This window comes from Sinocyclocheilus rhinocerous, unplaced genomic scaffold (assembly GCF_001515625.1).
Source record: "Sinocyclocheilus rhinocerous isolate Xijiao unplaced genomic scaffold, SAMN03320098_v1.1 scaffold1292, whole genome shotgun sequence".
Taxonomy (NCBI): domain Eukaryota; kingdom Metazoa; phylum Chordata; class Actinopteri; order Cypriniformes; family Cyprinidae; genus Sinocyclocheilus; species Sinocyclocheilus rhinocerous.
The window spans coordinates 818,121-824,148 of record NW_015656599.1 but is presented as its reverse complement, the minus strand read 5'-3'; the positions used below and the strand labels follow the sequence as shown (position 1 = coordinate 824,148).

The window sequence follows — 6,028 nt, the reverse complement described above, 5'->3', positions numbered from 1 at the left end:
AACACAATTTAAGATATTTTTGATGAAATCTGAGGGCTCTCGGACCCTCCCATAGACAGCAAGGTAACTACCACGTTCAAGGTCCAGAAAAGTACCAAGATGATCAACAAAGTAGTCTGTGTGACATCAGTGGTTCAACTGTAAAGTTACGAAGCTATGACACAGTAGAGACGAAAATGTGGAATAAAGTAATTATTTTTGCTTTCTTTGCGCAAAAAAAGTATACTCGTAGCTTCGTAACTTTACAGTTGAACCACTGATGTCACACGGACTACTTTGTCGATCATCTTGGTACTTTTCTGGACCTTGAACGTGGTAGTTACCTTGCTGTCTATGGGAGGGTCAGGGAGCCATCATATTTCATCAAAAATATCTTAAATTGTGTTCCGAAGATGAACGAAGGTTTACGGGTTTTAACAACAAGTAATTAATGACAGAATTTTCATTTTTGGGTGAACTAACCCTTTAAAGTGTGACTCAAGCATCCACATTTTTTGGAGTCATTGCACATGCAAATAAATTACGTAAAAATTAGATAGAAAACTAGAGTTTCTAAAATTTTATCTCATGAAATGCCTTTATTATGTTTTAAAGCATATTGCGGATGAAGTTCACACATACACGCACAATGAGCTTGCACTTTGCACTTCTTTAAATAAGCCCTATTAAAATAAAGTTAGTGCTGCAGTAAAGCCCGAAAATATCTGAATCATCCCACAGTCACACACACACGAACATAAATATTTGCTTAGTTATCTAAAGAGAAAATAACAATTAAAACAAATATAACCGTGAACAGCTGCCACATACTCAAGGAAGTTGGAGGACCTGTGTGAAAATCACTAGGAAAAAGGGGCCGCACTGGTGTCATATCCCTACTGGATTTAATAAAGACACGCAGGCTGTCAGAGAAGACAAATGAGGAAGTGGAGGATGAAACTTTTCTGCCGTTGTAGTGCTGGCAAAAAGACAGACGCCACAGCTGTAAGCAGCCGAAGGGAGTTTGTGCCAGTGTAGAAAGACTTCATATTATCAAGGATATACTTTAAGAGATTATTTCTTCCGCAGAACACAAAAGAAGATATTTTGAAAAATGTTGCAGTGTCTTTTTGTCCATACAATGTGGGTTTGGAGCTACTGGCTTTCACTATAAGGACAAAATGGATAGAGGACTCGTATTTTACCCGGAAGCGACAGTTTAAAGTTAAAATGCTTTAATGATAGATGTTTCTTACAAACACGCAGTTTTTAACTTCACAAGATATTAACTGATGGACTGGAGTGGTGTGGATTACTTGTGATGTTTTTATCAGCTGTTTGGACTCTCATTCTGACGGCACCCATTCACTGTAGAGGATCCACTGTTGAGCAAGTGATGTAATGCTACATTTCTCCAAATCAGTTCCCATGAAGAAACAAACTCAACTACATTTTGAATGGCCTGAGGGTGAGTAAACTGTCAGCATGTTTTCATTTTTGGGCAAACGGCCCAAAGGGTTAGTTCACCCAAAAATGAAAATTCTGTAAAAAAAATATATATAGAATGTGTGTGTGTATATATATATATATATATATATATATATATATATATAAAACACAGAACAATTCAACATTTTTAAATAGATTTGTTTTAGAATTAAAAACTATTTTACTTATTTAAAACAATTATTATCTATTTTTAAGTATTGTTTTTACAAATAGAGGTTCCTTTAAATGGCCATCAGTTTTGAAAGATGCTTTTAGCAGGCATGTGATGGGGCCATGCTAATCAAACCTTCATCCCTTGTGCACAACTAAATAATTGAATTTAGAATCACAGTCAAGGGGCGACACTAACTTTGCATCTGGGGCCCATTTGCAGCCATTACTACCGGCCATTACAAGAGGCCCCGACATCACTTCCTCCCCACTGGGCCCATTGATTAGCCAAGATCATCTGATGAGAGGTTACAGCTGATGACAGCTGTACATTTTCCAGACCTCACTGCACTATGCCCACCTGGGGTTATGAGATGTTATTAATAGGCTTTTGAAGATCACACACGCACATTCTGACTCATTCACACACACCATTCCCATCATCCACAAAACTGAGAAGATACAGATTCTTCCATTTATCAGTGGACACAGGCCGGCAACACAAGTCTAATGAAACTGGACACCCTCTCTTAGACACACATCCTCCATTAGACTGTCTGTCCCTGTCTCTGTCAAAGCTCTTATGAGATAACCATGAGCTGTACTGATAGCAGCAGCTGAGAATAGAGCAGTGACGGCCTGTTTGTTTCTACAGACCACACTGGGACAGTGATTTGAGAAGCAAATGAGTGCACAAGTTATAAATCAACGTCAGGCTAGCTGCATTTCTAATAAAATTCTAGCCTGTGTGTCCATCAAAACGTTTTTTTTTTTTTTTTCCCCAGAGGCTAGCATATTTCCCCAATTGTTTTCAATGGGAGTGCCACGTTTTTAGAGCACCTGGCGTTTTTCTGCTGGCTAAAAACACTTTGGTGGACACACGGCCTAAGTGCGGTTTTCATTCACAACATGTGCATATAAGCACGTAAATTTGTTCTTAGCCTCGTTCTCATGTTGATAAATATGGATGATTGTAAACAAGTGAGGCAGCACGTGCTTGTAATTACTAATTAGCATAACACACGACAAACCATCTCCATATACACAAATCACCTGCACAGCCATTCATCGCTAATCAAAAACGTATCTTTGCGCGTTTTACAGACTCACTCTGCATGCACAGCAAGCACCTTGAGAAATGTGAAGTGCGCTGTTATCAATATCAGTTAAAACACATTATTTAAAAAAAGTACTAAAAACTTTTGCACTCATGTTTTACACGCAAACAGGTGCGTATGCATGATCATTTTGGATTTTGGATCATTGTCCTGCTGCAGAACCCAAGTTCGCTTCAGCTTGAGGTCACGAACAGATGGCCGGACATTCTCCTTCAGGATTTTTTGGTAAACAGCAGAATTCATGGTTCCATTTATCACAGCAAGTCTTCCAGGTCCTGAAGCAGCAAAGCAGCCCCAGACCATCACACTACCACCACCATATTTTACTGTTGGTATGATGTTCTTTTTCTGAAATGCAGTGTTACTTTTACGCCAGACGTAATGGGACACACACCTTCCAAAAAGTTCAACTTTTGTCTCGTCAGTCCACAGAGTATTTTCCCAAAAGTCTTGGGGATCATCAAGATGTTTTCTGGCAAAACTGAGACGAGCCCTTATGTTCTTTTTGCTCAGCAGCGGGTTTTCGTCTTGGAACTCTGCCATGCAGACCATTTTTGCCCAGTCTCTTTCTTATGGTGGAGTCATGAACACTGACCTTAACTGAGGCAAGTGAGGCATGCAGTTCTTTGGATGTTGTTGTGGGGTCTTTTGCGACCTCTTGGATGAGTCGTCGCTGTGCTCTTGGGGTAATTTTGGTCGGCCGGCCACTCCTGGGAAGGTTCTCCACTGTTCCATGTTTTTGCCATTTGTGAATAATGGCTCTCACTGTGGTTCGCAGGAGTCCCAAAGCTTTAGAAATGGCTTTATAACCTTTTCCAGACTGATAGATCTCAATTACTTTCTTTCTCATTTGTTTCTGAATTTCTTTGGATCTCGGCATGATGTCTAGCTTTTGAGGATCTTTTGGTCTACTTCACTTTGTCAGGCAGGTCCTATTTAAGAGATTTCTTGATTGCGAACAGGTGTGGCAGTAATCAGGCCTGGGTGTGGCTAGAGAAATTGAACTCAGGTGTGATAAACCACAGTTTTAACAGGGGGGCAAACACTTCTTCACACAGGGCCATGTAGTTTTGGATTTTGTTTTCCCTTAATAATAAAAACCTTCATTTAAAAACTGCATGTTGTGTTTACTTGTGTTATCTTTGACTAATATTTAAATTTGTTTGATGATCTGAAACATTAAAGTGTGACAAACATGCAAAAAAAATAAGAAATCAGGAAGGGGGCCAACACTTTTTCACACCACTGTATATAAGATAAATAGTGACTCGTGTCCTAGAAATTAATCAATGAATTAATTAATATATGAATTTAATGAAGTATTGTATGCTCTGTTAAGGGACTCACTTGTATTGTGCATTACATTTGTTATTATGCTTACAGATTGAGAAATGTCCGATGCTGTCTCGTGGCCAGACAAACTTGCTTGGAGGTGTGCTGAAATGCATCTGTGGTTTTCACACTCCAAAGGTAACATTAATGTAGCAAGTATTTTTTGTTAGTATTATTTACTGAAATGGTTTTCTTTCTGAATTGTTACATGTATTTTTTTTGGGCTGTCTTAAACAGCCAACTGCCAGCCCTACTGGACCAGCACAAAGGGTGGTGGAACAACCTGCTGCTGCTGCTGGAACAGCAAAGAAGGCCATGGAGCAGAGTCAGCCGGACCCCCAGCCCCAGCCTACTGCTCCTGTGGCAGCAAGAGTTGCAGCACAATTGTCAATGGTGAGTTGCAATTTTTTTTTTAAAGCATTGAAGTATGAGTTCACTTCAAATTCGAGGAAGTTCAGAAAGTAAGAAGAAAACAAGAAAAAGCAAGAAAACTATGAGATGCTGGCTGAGACCTACTAATTGTCACACCTCTTGTACAGTGGGGGCAGCTGTTGTCTGCTGATTGGTCGGTTTGAATATCTCAGATTTGGTTTAAGTCACATGGTCAAGGATAAATGAAGAATGTAACCTGTGTGCTCTCTCTCTTTCATCTCTGGGCTCTACTCTTGGATTGTCCTTTTCCTCTCTAACTGAGCTCGGCCTGGGTTGAAGGTCACTGAGCTAGACTCATGTCCCTCATGGCATCTCTCTCTATACTTCTCATGTGTTAAAGCTACATTTTTTCATTTATCACAGCAAGTCTTCCAGGTCCTGAAGCAGCAAAACAGCCCCAGACCATCACACTACCGCCACCATATTTTACTGTTGGTATGATGTTCTTTTTCTGAAATGCAGTGTTACTTTTACGCCAGATGTAATGGGACACACACCTTCCAAAAAGTTCAACTTTTGTCTCGTCAGTCCACAGAGTATTTTCCCAAAAGTCTTGGGGATCATCAAGATGTTTTCTGGCAAAACTGAGACGAGCCTTTATGTTCTTTTTGCTCAGCAGCAGTTTTCGTCTTGGAACTCTGCCATGCAGACCATTTTTGCCCAGTCTCTTTCTTATGGTGGAGTCATGAACGCTGTTATCAATATCAGTTAAAACACATTATTTAAAAAAAGTACTAAAAACTTTTGCACTCATGTTTTACACGCAAACAGGTGCGTATGCATGTACATAAACCCCCAAAAACTATTAAAAATGACAAAAACACATGACAAAATTACTAACACTTTAACTAAAATGAAAACAAAACCAGAAAGTTGAAAAAGCAGATAAAAATAAATAAATACAAAAATAAGTAAAAGCTATAATAGTATCTCATTGATTCTAAAATAATGTGAATATGACTTCAATATTCCATAAGAAAAATGTTATTATTAATAGGCTAAAATTTTTCTGAAAACTTTTTAGAATTATCATAGTATTGTATAATTATAAATGTCAAAATATTTTATACATAATCACAATGTTTTAAGTAAGAGTTTAAAAAGTACTAAAGCAGTTATGTTTTAAAATATCATATTTATGGAAGCCCATTTCCGCCACTGAATAAAAAAAAAGAAAAAAAAAAGGTAATTGCGACTTTTTATCTCACAATTCTGACTTTTTTTCCACAGAATTGCGTGATATAAACACAATTGTGAGTTATAAAGTCAGAATTGCGAGATATAAAGTCACAATTGCGAGATAAAAACTCGCAATTCTGACTTTTTTTCTCGCAATTACGGGTTTATATCTCGCAATTCTGACTTTGTAACTCGCAATTCTAACTTTTTTTCTCAGAATTGTGAGATATAAACTCGCAATTGCGAGTTAAAGTCCAATTTTGATGGGGGAAAAAAGACTGATATGTTCTCAGAATTGCGAGTTTATATCTCACAATTCTGAGAAAAAA

The 6,028-nt window shown here is 38.2% G+C and overlaps 1 protein-coding gene across 1 annotated transcript in view; it reads right to left on the bottom strand.

The window, feature by feature from the left end:
- The window catches only part of LOC107720336 (RNA-binding protein 20-like), a 70,609-nt gene that overhangs the window by 45,979 nt on the left and 18,602 nt on the right, over positions 1-6,028 (bottom strand). The window lies entirely within an intron of this gene.